Consider the following 15,967-nt stretch of genomic DNA (forward strand, 5'->3'; position numbering starts at 1 on the left):
GTGATGATTCCACCTCTTACAAGGGAATTAATCATACATTACGCTTCAATTGTTAGCGATTAGCTAGCAAAGCTAGTATAAAATTAGTTTAATTAGCATGAAATTAGTACAATTAGCATGGAAATGAAGAGAAATTAGCAAGGGTTAGTATGAAATTAGTGAAATTGGAGGTTTGGGATATTCATAACTCAACATTAGCTTCAATTTCTTGCACAAAACATCATCAAATCAAACCCAAGATTGAGTTACACACACTCAAAAACCAATGAAATTACTCTATTCTAAACATCTTAAACTCACTAGCTTAGGTTATCGATCCCCTACAACGGCGCCAAATGTTGGGAGACGTAGCAACGACCTAATCGCAACCCACACTAAATTATCGAATCCGTGGATCGGCAACCCGGCTAGGACATGGAAGCACGAGCATCGGATGAATAGAAATAGAGGATTCAAGAGACCTCTCCAATGCAAGTAGAGATTAGCCATGGCAAGACTAACTCTAATCATTCTCTAATCACTAATCTATCAACTCCTACACACATCAAGTCCACCGAAGTTCGACTTACCATAGACTAGAAACCCCAAGTACACTAATGATAAGCACACACTAATTACCACATATCAATCACGACACTTTATCAATAGCTACACACACGAGGTGAATGGTGCTAGAGTTTCATAAAACCTATCTACACACAAGCAAACAATAGGGCACACATACTAATTACAAGATTAAGACCCAACTTAATCAACCAATTAGTGATGCTAAATATCACAAATCGAATTCTTGTAGAAGAATAGGAGTGGTTAATAGCAAGAAGTACATACCTCTCTCAAATCTAGAATAATGATAGTGTAATACTACTCCATGACATAATGAAATGTAGAGAAGATACAACTAATGAGAAAATAGGAATTAGATTAATCAAGAAGAGCTTTCTCTAATTACAATGGATTAGTCCTAGCCTCTTAAGCATGGACATTAAGCTCAAAGCAAGGCCATAGAGTGAACACTCAAGAGAGAGGCAGCTCTCAAAAGTGGATCCTCAAGAGTGGATACTCAAGAATGAAGCCTCCTTGCATAAAGGCTTTCTTTTAAAGGCTTTCACCACAATCCCTTCTACTATGGGTTTAAGCTTGGGCCCTCTAACTAGCACATACAACTTTGGAATCCCAAGTGAGCCCAAGACTTATACAAAGTGAGTTGGAAATATTATGCGCAATCGTAGCATATCTCCCGCTTGATGCATATTCAGTGTAACTGTGTTAGCCGCCGCTAACTAACACACACACACACACACACACACACACAGAGGGAGAGATTGATTAGTGGAAAAAGAGAGTAGCGAGCGAGAAGAGCAACAGAAATGGCAGTCCTTGTAGGTTCTTCTTCCTTGTTGGCCAGGCCCGAGCTCTTGGGACATGCCATTGCCGCCTCCACCCTATCTTCCTCTTTCCCCCATCTCCACCCCATCCCCCATTATTGTGGCTATCTTAGGTAAGAAGAAGCCCAAGCCTTCTCCCAAGGCCACCAAAACCACCCCCACTAACGAGGAGCCTACAAAGTGGTATGGTCCACACTGGAGAATCTACCTTCCTAAGGGTTTGTTAGATGGATCTGATGTGCCTACCTATCTCACTTGAGAAGCACCTGGAGACTATGGATTTAGTCCCTTTGGGCTTAGCTAACATGCAGACTTTGACAAGTACCAAGCCTATGAATTTATCCATGCGAGGTTGGCAATATTGGGAGCCACCTGTGGACCAAAGGAAGTCTAGTTTATTTGTGTGTGTGTGTGTGTGTGTGTGTGTGTGTGTGTGTGTGTGTGTGTGTGTGTGTGTGTGTGTGTGTGTGTGTGTGTGTGTGTGTGTGTGTATGGTAACAAATCCCCCTTGGGGGTGATGCGGTGAACATGAGCTAGCACAAAAAGTATAAGGGAGTGCCATGCCCTGAGGACATGATCAAGCCACAAAGGGGAGTAATCCCAAAGCTTACTTCCCTTGGGAATGATGCGGTGAATGAGAGCTAGAACATAAAGTATAAGGAAGTGCCATGCCCTGAGGACATGATCAGTAAGCCCAAAGCTTTGCGGAAAGATTTGAACTTCTCACAAGATAATTCCTTTGTGAATAGATCTACGAGGTTGTCCTGTGTTGGCACATAAGCCAAGCTAATCTCTCCAGTTGAGAGTCTCTCTCTCACATAATGATAATGCACCTCAATGTGCTTTGTGCGAGGATGAAAAATTGGGTTCCTTGCAACTACTAATGCGCTATGATAGTTAGTGTAGATGATCTTGATAATGTTCTGTCCAATATCCCAATCAGCCATAAGGTGTCTGAGCCATACACACTCAATCGTACTTGTAAAGACTACCCTGTACTCAGCCTCACAACTATAAGTAGCCACAATAGGTTCCTTCTTGCTCAACCGTGATATCCATGAGTTGTCGAGCATGAAACAAAAACCACTTGTGGACACTCGCATGTCAAAACAATCAACCCAATCTGAGTCTAAAATAGCATGTAAATTTGGCGGAAATGATCCCCCCTTGAAATAAAACAACCCAAGATGTAAAGTGCCACTCAAGTAGTGAAAAATTTTCTTGACATCCTGCCAATGCTTAGACCCTAAACTATGCATAAATTTCCTAACTTGTAAGACTACAAACTGAATATCTGGCCTTGTGTTGCATACATAAATAAGACACCTTGGTAAAGAGTGACATCGACAGTGTCACTAGCATCATGAAGACTCAATTTCAAACCTGTTTCCATGGGAGTGGAAATAGGTTTGCAATTCTCAAGGCCAAACTTAAATAGCAATGTCTCTATGTAACTTGTCTGACGACACAAGGAAATACCACAATCACATTGCTTAAATTGTATGCCCATGAAAGTAGCATTCAAAGAAGCCTTAAATTCAGCAATATTTGCCTCATTAGGACTAGTGTTCAAAAAATCATCCTTCTGTTGGACTGTTACGAAAAGCCTCGTTTGACCAAATGAGTGTTAGCCTTCTCATGCCAAGCATGAGGAGACTGCTTCAACCCATACAAAGCTTTCTCATATTTACACACCTTGTCCTCTTGTCCTTTCTTGACAAAACCACAAGGCCGTGTTACATAAATGTCCTCAAATATGTCACCATTCAAGAAAGCAACACAATGTCTGATTGATGTACATCCCAACCAACATGAGGCGTCGATGCACATAGAAAGTGCATAGTAGTCATGCGACAAGTGGGAGCAAATGTCTCTTCATAATCTATGCCTTTTTGTTGTGCATAGCCTTTTCCAACAAGTTGAGCCTTATAACAATCATTTTCACCATCCGGCTTACACTTCAACTTGTAAACCCACTTTGTACAAATGGCCTTTTTGCTAGGAGGAAAATCACAGAAATGCCACGTGTCATTTTCTATAAGTGCATCATATTCTTATTACATGGCATCCATCTAATTTTTTGAATTATGTGCTTCATCAAAAGATGTTCCTCAACATCACATAATCTGGAAACAACCAAAGCATAGAAATCTAATGCATAAGATGCATTACAAGAACCTGAATGAGTGTGACTACACAAAGGTGCATCCAATTTACTATTACGCAAAGTATGCACCAACCATTTTGGCATACCTCTGGCCTACTCACTCTCATCCCTTTCCTCATCAAGTACATCATGTACATCTGCATTAGAATTTGGTTTATATGTAACATTTCTAGAAACCCCCATAGGCTGTACATTTGTCTTATTGGAATTTACATCTCCACCAGTGAAAAGAGGCAATAAACAACCATAAATGTCCTGTGAGCTTACATTGTACATGACAACAAGGGCTTGAACATAATGTTCCACAAACATAACATCCCGTGAAACCAAGATACGCTTTGTTTGCGGATGGTACAATCTGTAACCTTTGCTTTCATCACTATAATTAACAAAAATACATAGTGCTAATGTTGGCCAAAAAAACAGGATTATGAAATTCTTGTAAGTTGGTTATAACTTTCAATTTTGACACTTAGCTCTCCCTACAAGCATCAAAACATGTTGATAACTATGAAGGCCTAACCTCTAGCCATATAAACCTCACAAACATGAAGTTTAGAGTGGTATAGTTGCCAAAAATTGAAAAAAAGCCAAAAACAGGACCCGTTTTTTCACACAGTTTAGGTTCAAAAATGTTGTGCAAGAGTAAGGTTAATGGTGAGATTGATACTCCAAAAAAAATGTCAAGTTTTCTTCAACTCATAAGGCAAATTTGTGGATATATAGCACCTAGAAATTCATTTTCATACTCTTCAAATAATTCAAGCAAAATGGTCACTTAATAGGACACAAAAGTGTCCAAGGACATAAAAGTGTCCTGTTACCATTCTAGTGTTAACACTTTCCCAACATGGTTGGCAAAGTATTTAGACCCTTTAGGCATATAGTTGGAAGATGGAAGAGATTATACTTTGGGGATTGACATACTACTTTCAACAGAATTAGATGAAACTAAACATGCAAAGATAGACCTAAGGGCTACTACAATTGTGGATGAAATGGAAAGATTGTATTAGGGAGATATTCAAGAGTTGGAGTGAATCAAATTATTAGTATGGAAGCCTTTGACTCAATTTACTTGTACTTTCTCTATTTACTCAATTTATAATCAAAATGTTAGTTTTCAAAAAGAGATATTATACATGTTTTTACAAATGTTATGTGCTCTTTGAAAAATGTTTCCATTTAAACTTTACGAGAATTTTTATGACTCTTTCTTAAGGTTTATTCTGGTATTTTTGTTGCGCACTATTTTTGTTTCTACAAACTATGATTACTTCACTGCATAGCCTTACAACATTATGCTTTCAATCTTTAAAGAAGTGCATACCATCAATGAGCTTTAATATAGGTAGACAATACTCAATTATCTCTACAATCCTTGAGAAATCCATACTTTACAAATAAATAAAGCATATCGATATAAGACTTGTCAAAAGGGAAAAGAAAGTAAGAGCATAGTAGATTTTCAACCTAGCCATTCATTAAGATTATTCTCCTATAGGTCCTCTAATGGCACATTTAGAGGGCCCTACAATTACGCAATGGACTTCCATTTAAATTTTGTTTTTGGAAATTTACTACCTTTTCGATTTGGGTGCCTCGACCATCCTCCATATTCTTGGCCCGCCTTTTCATTCAAAACCAACAGGTCACTCATGCTTAAGCTCGCTTTCAGCGAACCTCATGTGGCATTATAATCAAACCTTACAGAAGACGTAGGGGTGTACTCACAATTGTTCTTAGTTGTATGGGACAGAGATTGAAGGTGAAAATTATAGGTATCACAACCATTGTAGATCACACATCCGGGGGGGAGAGAGAGAGAGAGAGAGAGAGAGAGAGAGAGAGAGAGAGAGAGAGAGAGAGAGAGAGAGAGAGAGATGAAATGAAATGAAATATTAACGTGTTCAAAAGACCAAAATGACCTATGAGAACAAAAGGTTACATACTGTGAATCTAATACGAGGTATGGATACAAAAAGTACAAAGAATTGAAAAGAAAATAGTGGGTAAGGGTGGGGGTGAAAGCTGATACAAAGGGGGATTGAAAAGGGCCGGGGGGGGGGGGGGGGTTGATACATAGGAGCTCTCTGACAATAGAGACATCAGTATCCAAAAGGTTGATACATAGGAGCTCTCTGACAGTAGAGACATCAGTATCCAAAAGGTTGTAGAGGTTCAATGTCCTCTGGGGGGGGGGGGGGGGGGGGTTTGATACATAGGAGCTCTCTGGTAGTAGAGACATCAGTATCCAAAAGGTTGTAGAGGTTCAATGTCCTCCGCGGTAAAGAACTTGGCAAAAACAAGGAAGCTTGTGCTTCAAAAACAAGCCATAATCAAGGGGGAACCTCATTTGAAAAGTTTCCCAACTCTAAACCCCAACCCAAATTTAGACAACCGTCCAAAACTCACGTCCAAGCTCGAGATTTCATATTTCCTATTATGGGTTTGCTACATGCAAGATGTAAATTGTATTTTATGCCGGCATCATGAATGACATGATCTCATGGTTATATGATTTTTGGCTTTCTCTTTTTTTGGGTTTGCATCTCAATGTGCTACACATAAAAGTTATTTAGTCATCACCTCACGTTGTAATACACTTGGAAGAGCTTTTTTCAACTTATAAAAATCATCAAATTTTTAGTTATAAAACTTACACGTATTGTGCTATCTAAGATACTTCAAGTGACATGAGTCACGAATATTATGTTTTATACTTTAATGACTTTGTTCGTCCTTCTTTAGTTGGCTAACATCTTGATGTTTATCAACACCATCGATCAAGTATGAGAAGAATGTTCTCTTTGGCAATTGTGATTGCAATGTGCATACAAAGTATTTAGTTATGCCAAAGTGTAATACATAGAATCTAATATATGGAAGATCTCTTTGTCAACTTGTAAATATTATAGATTTTCTTGCTACAATATTCACAAATTCTAAAGTGGGATTGGTATTTTCTCAATTTAAAGAGATGTGAAAGTATTTAGAACCATGATGTCTGTTAAGGGATATAAAATTGATATGTTAAGGGTTATGGTTTTAGAAATTGATAACGGTTTTAGTATTTGCTTATGGTTATGGTTTGAGGTTATGATTATGTCTATGTTTATGGGTTCATAATTCAATTATAGTTATGTTTTACGATTTACACGATGGTTATGGTTTGCAAGTATTGATATGGTTATTTTTTGTGGATCTTGTCATGGTCAATATGTTCTCACACATTTGAGGACTTTTCAAGGAAAACAAGGATGGAGTGTGGTTTCTTTTTCATCTCTCTCCTTTGACCAAAGAGGGATGGTTTTGATGCTACAGTACATGCAACACCCAGATGCCAGTCCTCTTTGCTCAAAATTTCTTTGCAGATTTGAGTGTTAGTACGTGCGTCAATATGGACCTCATTATGGGTGTCACATTAGAAGTAAATATACATATATTTACTTCTAATGCGTATATTGAATCCCTATATACCGACGCTCATATCAATGTGATGGTACTGCTGATCAAGTTTTTTAAAACTATTTTATTTTTGGATACATGCGCCGATATTTATGTTACGTGTGATAGTGTTGTCGCTACACCATTTTTAAAAAATATAATGGTAAAGGGATGTGAAAGTATTTAAAACCATGATGTCTGTTAAGTGTCTAAATGTAGAAGATGTTTTAAAATTTCTGGTTAAAATCTATAATGTACAAACTAGCTCTTCTCTAGTTATATGATCTATACCCGTAAAAAAATACACTCAATGGTATCGCGTGGATGGTCAATTGGTCCCTCTGGATCAAAACAAGTAAAGATGATTATGCTGAGAACCCCATCAAGGACATTGGTGTGTAGATGAACAATGAACACTTGGCTACTTTGAAGATAAAATCCATATGCACATTGCAGTAAGTGAGGCAAGATTTAAACAATGATGAGATAGATTTTCCTGTAGCTTTTGATGTTTAAAGACATAGCAAGAATGTATAAATTATGAAATTTTTTTACCATTTTCTACTTTTGTGTGTAATAGTCTTACCTTTTTCTACTCTCCACAAGCATTGAAAAGAAAGTCTTGTGCAAGGATGCACTACAGGGAACTATGCATCTATAAAGCTTGTCCCTATCGCCAAAACTATTGGTAGTGTGTACCTATTGTTGCCTATAACTGACATTGTATACAAAATATCAATGACAATTACTTGTTTGGTATAAATGGCTCATCTTATTGGTTTCAATTTTGTAAGACTTTTGTATGGTTGATGTGAAAAGATGTATCAATGTCATGCTTTGAATTTTGAATAGTTTTTGTGTTGTTGGTTTGGCTAAAAATTATATATATGAGTACCTCATGCCCAAAAGAATTGGAGTGCAATTGTTATTGGCCAAAAACCACAATGTTTTCATAAAATAGTTTTTCATCCACTTGCTTCATGAAACTATAAATAACTCACCACCGTTTCCCAAAGTCACCCAATTCCACTTACAATGAGCATTAAGAATAGAAATATGGCCAAGGATGGTAGCTCCTCTTCTTCATGTCATGTGAACAAGAGACATAAGGAAATAGCGTGAAAAGGTCATGAGTAAAGGACATAGAAGATGAGAACAAGGAAGAGGAAGAATTACATGAGAAAAAAGAGGTGCTCTTAGTCAATTTTGATAATCTCAACCTACCTTAAACACTTCCCCAACATGTTTGGCAAAGTATTTAGAACCTTTAGGCATATAGTTGGAAGATGGAAGGGATTATACTTTGGGGATTGACATACTATTTTCAACACAATTATATTAAAGTAAACATGCAAAGATAGACCTAAGGGCTCCTACAATTGTGAATGCAATTGAAAGATTGTATTTGGGAGATATTCAAGAGCTGGAGTCAATCAAATTATAATTGTGGAAGCCTTTGATTCAATTCACTTGTACTTTATCTATTTACTCAAAAAAAGATGTTCTACATTTTTTATAAATGTTATGTGCTCTTTGAAAAATGTTTCCATTTAAACTTTACGAGGATTCTTATGACTTTTTCTTGGGGCTTATTCTTGTATTTTTGTTCGGCAGCCTTTTCTTCTCTTGCTGCTTGCTTCTCCTACCTCCTTAGCCTATTTTCTCTTCTCGTCGTTAGTCTTTGGCTCCGACTTCTTCTTCTCCTTGGTCTTTGGCTCCTCCTTACCGTGTGTTTGTATTCTTCTTGGACTCTTCCCTTGGATGTCACATGCTCCTTATTCCTCTCTATTTTCAAGATCATAGGCTCCTCCTTCTTTTCTGCCTCTCCCTTTGCCCCTTTTTGTCTCTTCCTTTGGGTTATTTTTCCACCAGTTGGCTTTGATGTTCATGTATGTAGTGGCTTCTTTTTTAAGACCCTATATATAATAATCTTGTCCCTAATCCACCAAACGTGATTGTCCCTTAAGGTAGTAATCCCTTTTGATCTAGCCTGTTAACAATAAATAGTGTATTAGCTTTCAACAAGTATGCAAATATGGTCAAATACTTTCAACTAGCGATTCGAATATCTTCTGGGTATTTAAATACAAATTTTGATTTTTCCACAACTCTTCATACACATGAGAAAGATTGCAGTTGCAAGGGAGGAACACACAACACTAGAAAATGATGAGGCATTAATGCAAACTATGCTTTCAATCTTTTAAGAAGTGCATACCATCCATAAGCTTTAATATAGGTGGACAATACTCAATTGTCTCTATAATCCTTGAGAAATCCATATTTACAAATAAATAAAGCATATCAATCCAAGACTTGTCAAAAGGGAAAAGAAAATAAGGGCATAATAAACTTTCAACCTAGCCATTTGATTAAAATCGTTCTCCTATAGGTCCTCTAATGGCACATTTAGAGTGCCCTACAATCACACAATGGACTCCCATTTATGTTTTGTTTTGCAATGACTTTGTTCGTCCTTCTTTAGTTGGTTCACATCTTTGTGTTTATCAACACAATCAATTAAGTATGAGAAGAATATTCTCTTTGGCAATTGTTATTTCAATGTGCATTCAAAATATTTAGTTACATTAAAGTGGAAGATCTCTTTCTCAACTTGTAAATATTATAGATTTTCTTGTTATGATATTCGCAAGTTCTAAAGTGGAAATTGGGAATTTTTCATTTTATCTAATATGGTGGTAAAGAGATGTGAAACTACTTAGAACCATGATGTAAGTTAAGTGTCTAAATGTACAAGATGCTCTAAACTTTCCGAATAAAATCTAGGGAAATTACCAAAATACCCCTCTAATTTGTGGAAATTTCCAAAATACCCTTGTATCTATTTTAGCTGGATTGTTCACCATTTCCTAATCTTTATTCTTTTTTGACAATGTATATCCATTTTTTAGTGCTTACCATGTAATTTGTCACAAATTACCTCCCAAAAAAAGACAATTATGTCTAAAAATAATGAAGCAATTCATATCCAAAGCGTACATAACCAGCTCAAATTCTAATTTTAGTATCTTGTATTCATAGACAATCAGTCTTCTTATGAAAAGCTATAATTTTTTAAATTTTTAGATAAATTTATTCTCACAACCAGGGGTATTTTGGGAATTTTGGAAAATTTGAAGGGCATTTTGGGAATGTTTGACAAAATATGAGGGGTATATTGCGAATTTTTGAAATTTGAAGGGTATTTTGAGAATTTTCACAAATTAGAGATAAAATCTATCACTTCTCTAAATGTATGATCCATATCCATTAAAAAATAAAAAAATACACTCAGTGGTATCATGTGGATGGTCAATTGGTCCCTTTGGATCAAAAGAAGTAAACATGATTATGTTGAGAACCCCATCAAGGACATTGGTGTGTGGATGAATAATGAACACTTGACCACTTTGAAGATAAAATCCATATGCACATTGCAGTAAGTGAGGCAAGAATTAAAGAATGATGAGATAGATTTGCATGTAGCTTCTAATTTTTAGAGACATAACAACAAGGTAAATAAATAATGAATTTTTTAATACCATTTTCTACTTTTGTGTGTCATAGTCTTACCATTTTCTTGTGCAAGGATCCACTAGAGGGAACTATGCATCTATAAAGCTTGTCTCTATCGCCAAAACTATTGGTAGTGTGTACCTATTGCTGCTTATAACTGACATTGTATACAAAATATCAATGACAATTGCTTGTTTGGTATAAATGGCTCATCTTATTGGTTTCTATTTTGTAAGAATTTTGTATGGTTGATGTAAAAAGATGTATCAATGTCATGCTTTGCATTTTGAATAGTTTTCGTATTGTTGGTTGGGTTGAAAATTATATATATGAGTACCTCATGCCCTAAATAATTGGGGGGCAATTGTTATTGGCCAGAACCCACATAGTTTCCATACCATAGTTTTTCATCCACTTGCCTCATGAAACTATAAATAACTCACCATCGTTTTCCAAAGGCAACTCCTCTTCCTCACGTCATGTGAATGGGGGACATAAGGAAATAGCGTGAAAAGGTCATGCGGAGTAAAGAGGAACATAGAAGATGAGAACAAGGAAGAGGAATAATTACATGAGAAAAAAGAGGTACTCATAGTCAATTTCATAATCTCAACCTACCTTAAACACTTCCCCAACATGGTTGGCAAAGTATTTAGACCTTTTAAGGATATAGTTGGAAGATGGAAGGGATTATACTTTGGAAATTGACATACTACTTTCAACACAATTAGATTAAACTAAACATGCAAAGATAGACCTAAGGGCTACTACAATTGTGGATGAAATTGAAAGATTGTATTTGGGAGATATTCAAGAGCCGGAGTCAATCAAATTATAAGAGTGGAAGTCTTTGACTTAATTCACTTGTACTTTTTCTATTTACTCAATTTATAATCAAAACATTGGTTTTCAAAAAGAGATATTATACATGTTTTTATGAATGTTATGTGCTCTCTGAAAAATGTTTCCATTTAAACTTTATGAGGATTCTTATGACTCTTTCTTGAGGTTTATTCCTGTATTGTTGTTGGGCACTTTTTTGGAGTGCTTTGCCTCCTTAGCCTCTTTTCTCTTCTCCTCGTCGTTAGTCTTTGGCTCTGACTTCTTTTTCTCCTTGGTCTTTGGCTGCTCCTTACCGGGTGTTTGTATTCTTCTTGAACTCTTCTCTTGGATGTCAAATGTTCCTCATTCCTCTCTATTTTCAAAATCATAGGCTCCTCCTTCTTTTCTTTCTCCCCCTTTGCCCTTTTTTTGTGGATTTACCTTTGTTCCATCTATGTTGCCTGGTCTCTTCCTTTGGGTTATTTTTCCACTAGTTGGCTTTGATGTTCATGTAGGTAGTGGCTTCTTTTTTAAGACCTTATATATAATAATCTTGGCCCTAATCCACCAAACGTGATTGTCAAGGTAGTAATCCATTTTGATCTAGCCAAGAATAAATAGTGTATTAGCTTTCAACAAGTATTCAAATATGCTCAAATGCTTTCAACTAGCGATTGGAATATCATAATCTTCTTTTTTGGGTCGTAGTAGGTGTATTTAACTATAAACTTTGATTTTTTCACAACTCTTCATACGCATGAGAAAGATTGCAGTTGCAAGGAAGGAACATTCAACACTAAGAAAATGATGAGGCATTAATGCAAACTATGATTACTTCACTGCATAGCTTTACAACATTATGCTTTCAATCTTTAAAGAAGTGCATACCATCAATGAGCTTCAATATAGGTAGACAATACTCAATTATCTCTATAATCCTTGAGAAATCCATATTTAGAAATAAATAAAGAATACCGATCCAAGACTTGTCAAAAGGGAAAAGAAAGTAAGAGCATAGTAAACTCTCAACCTAGCCATTCATTAAGATTATTCTCCTATAGGTCCTCTAATGGCACATTTAGAGGCCCTTACAATTACGCAATGGGCTTCCATTTAAATTTTGTTTTTGGAAATTTACTACATTTTCGATTTGGGGTGCCTCGACCACCCCTCATATTCTTGGCCCGCCTTTTCATTCAGAATCAACAGGTCACTCATGCGTAAGCTCACTTTCATCGAACCTCATGTGGCATTATAATCGAAGCTCACAGAAGACGTAGGGGTGTACGCACAATTGCTCTTGGTTGTATGGGATAGAGATTGTAGATAAAGATTATAGGTATCACAACCATTGTAGATCACACATCCACACACACACACACACACACACACACACACACACACACACACAGAGATGAAATGAAATGAAATATTAACGTCTTCAAAAGACCAAAATGACCTATGCGACCAAAAGGTTACATATGGTGAATCTAATACCAGGTATGGATACAAAAAGTACAGAAAATTGAAAAGAAAATAGTGGGTAAGGGTGGGGTGAAAGCTGATACAAAGGGGGATTGAAAAGGGTGGGAGGGATTGATACATAGGAGCTCTCTGACAGTACAGACATCAGTATCCAAAAGGTTGTAGAGGTTCAATGTCCCACAGTAAGCACTCGGCAAAAACAAGGAAACTTGTGCTTCAAAAACAAGCCATAATCAAGGGGGAACCTCATTTGAAAAGTTTCCCGGCAGTATGTACCTATTGTTACCTATAACTGACATTATATACAAAATATCAATGACAATTGCTTCTTTGGTATAAATGGCTCATCTTATTGGTTTCAATTTTGTAAGACTTTTGTATGGTTAATGTGAAAACATGTATCAATGTCATGCTTTGAATTTTGAATAGTTTTTGTATTGTTGGTTGGGCTAAATTATATATATGAGTACCTCATGCCCAAAAGAATTGAGGGCAATTGTTATTGGCCAAAACCCACAATGTTTTCATACCATATTTTTTCATCCACTTGTATCATGAAACTATAAATAACTCACCACTATTTTCCAAAGTCACCCAATTCCACTTACAATGAGTAATAAAATAAAAATATGGCCAAGGATGGCAGCTCCTCTTCCTCACGTCATGTGAACGAGAGACACAAGGAAATAGCGTGAAAAGGTCATTCCGAGTGAAGAGGACCATCGAAGATGAGAAGAAGGAAGAGGAAGGAATACATGAGAAAAAAGAGTTACTCATAGTCAATTTCATAATCTCAACCTACCTTAAACACTTCCCCAACATGGTTGGCAAAGTATTTAGACCGTTTAGGCATATAGTTGGAAGATGGAAGGGATTATACTTTGGGGATTGACATGCAAAGATAGACCTAAGGGCTAGTACAATTGTGGATGGAATTGAAAGATTGTACTTGGAAGATATTCAAGAGCTGGAGTTAGTCAAATTATAACTGTGGAAGTCTTTGAACCAATTCATTGTACTTTCTCTATTTACTCAATTTATAATTAAAATAATGGTTTTGTAAAAGAGATGTTATACATCTTTTTATAAATGTTATGTGCTCTTTGAAAAATATTTCCATTTAAACTTTACAAGGATTCTTATGACTTTTTCTTGGGGTTTATTCCTATATTTTTATTAGGCACTTTCTTGGAGTGCTTTGCCTTTTTCTTCTCTTGCTGCTTTGCCTCTCCTACCTCCTTAGCCTCTTTTCTCTTCTCCTCGTCGTTAGTCTTTGGTTCCTACTACTTCTTAAGACTCCTTGGTCTTGGCTCCTCCTTATCGTGTGTTTGTATTCTTCTTGGACTCTTTCTTTGGATGTCACATGTTCCTCATTCTTCTCTATTTTAAAGATCATAGGCTCCTCCTTCTTTTCTTTCTCCCCCTTTGCCCTCTTTTTGTGGATTGACCTTGGTGCCATCTATGTTGCCTAGTCTCTTCCTTTGGGTTATTTTTCCATTAGTTGACTTTGAAGTTCATGTATGTAGTGGCTTCTTTTTTAACACCCTATACATATTAATCTTGGCCCTAATCTACCAAACATGATTGTCAAGATAGTAATCCATTTTGATATAGCCAAGAATAAATAGTGTATTAAGCTTTCAACAAGTATTAAAATATGGTCAAATGCTTTCAACTAGCGATTAGATTATCATAATCGTCTTTTTTGGGTTGTAGTAGGTTTATTTAACTACTAATTTTGATGTTTTCATAACTCTTCATACGCATGAGAAAGATTGTAGTTGCAAGGGAGGAACACACAACACTATAAAAATGATGAGACATTAATGCACACTATTATTACTTCATTGTATAGCCTTAGAAGTAAGAGCATAGTAGACTTTTGACCTAGCCATTTGATTAAGATTGTTGTCCTATAGGTCTTCTAATGGCACATTTATAGGGCCCTACAATCACGCAATGGACTCCCATTTAAGTTTTGTTTTTGGAAATTTACTACCTTTTTTATTTGGAGTGCCTCGACCGCCCTCCATATTCTTGGCCCGCCTTCTCATTCAGAACCAACAGTTCACTCATGCTTAAGCTCGCTTTCGGTAAACCTCATGTGGCATTATAATCGAAGCTCACAGAAGTTGTAGGGGTGTACTCACAATTGCTCTTGGTTGTATGGGATACAGATTGAAGGTAAATATTATAGGTATCACAACCATTGTAGATCAGATATCCGAAGAGAGAGAGAGAGAGAGAGAGAGAGAGAGAAATGAAATGAAATATTAATTTCTTCAAAAGGCTAAAATGACCTATGAGACCAAAAAGTTACATGTGGTGAATTTAATACTAGGTATGGATACAAAAAGTACAAAGAACTGAAAAGAAAATAGTGGGTAAGGGTGGGGTGAAAGCTGATACAAAGGGGGATTGAAAAGGGTGGGGGGCGGGGTTGATACATAGGAGCTCTCTGATTGTAGAGGCATCATTATCCAAAAGGTTGTAGAGGTTCAATGTCCTTCACGATAAAGCACTCGGCAAAAACAAGGAAACTTGTGCTTCAAAAACAAGCCATAATCAAGGGGGAACCTAATTTGAAAAGTTTCCCAACTCTAAACCCCAACCCAAATTTAGACAACCGTCCAATTTAGACAACCGGCAAAAACAAGGAAACTTGTGCTTCAAAAACAAGCCATAATCAAGGGGGAACCTAATTTGAAAAGTTTCCCAACTCTAAACCCCAACCCAAATTTAGACAACCGTCCAAAACTCATGCCAAGCTCCTGATTTCATATTTCCAATTATAGGTTTGTTACATGCAAGATGTAAATTGTATTTTATGTTGGCATCATGAATGACATGATCTCATGGTTATATGATTTTTTGCTTTCTCCTTTTTTGGTTTGCATCTCAAGTATACACATAAAAATTATTTAGTCATTGCCTCACGTTATAATACACTTGGAAGAGATTTTTTCCAACTTACAAAAATCATCAAATTTTTTGTTATAAAACTTACACTTATTGTGCTATCTGAAATAGTTTCAGTGATATGAGTCACGAATGTTATGTTTTATACTTTAATGACTTTGTTCGTCCTTCTTTAGTTGGCTCACATCTTGGTATTTATCAACACCATCAATCAAGTATGAAA

Source organism: Adiantum capillus-veneris, chromosome 5, assembly GCF_014529385.1.
Source record: "Adiantum capillus-veneris isolate H3 chromosome 5, ASM1452938v2, whole genome shotgun sequence".
Classification (NCBI taxonomy): domain Eukaryota; kingdom Viridiplantae; phylum Streptophyta; class Polypodiopsida; order Polypodiales; family Pteridaceae; genus Adiantum; species Adiantum capillus-veneris.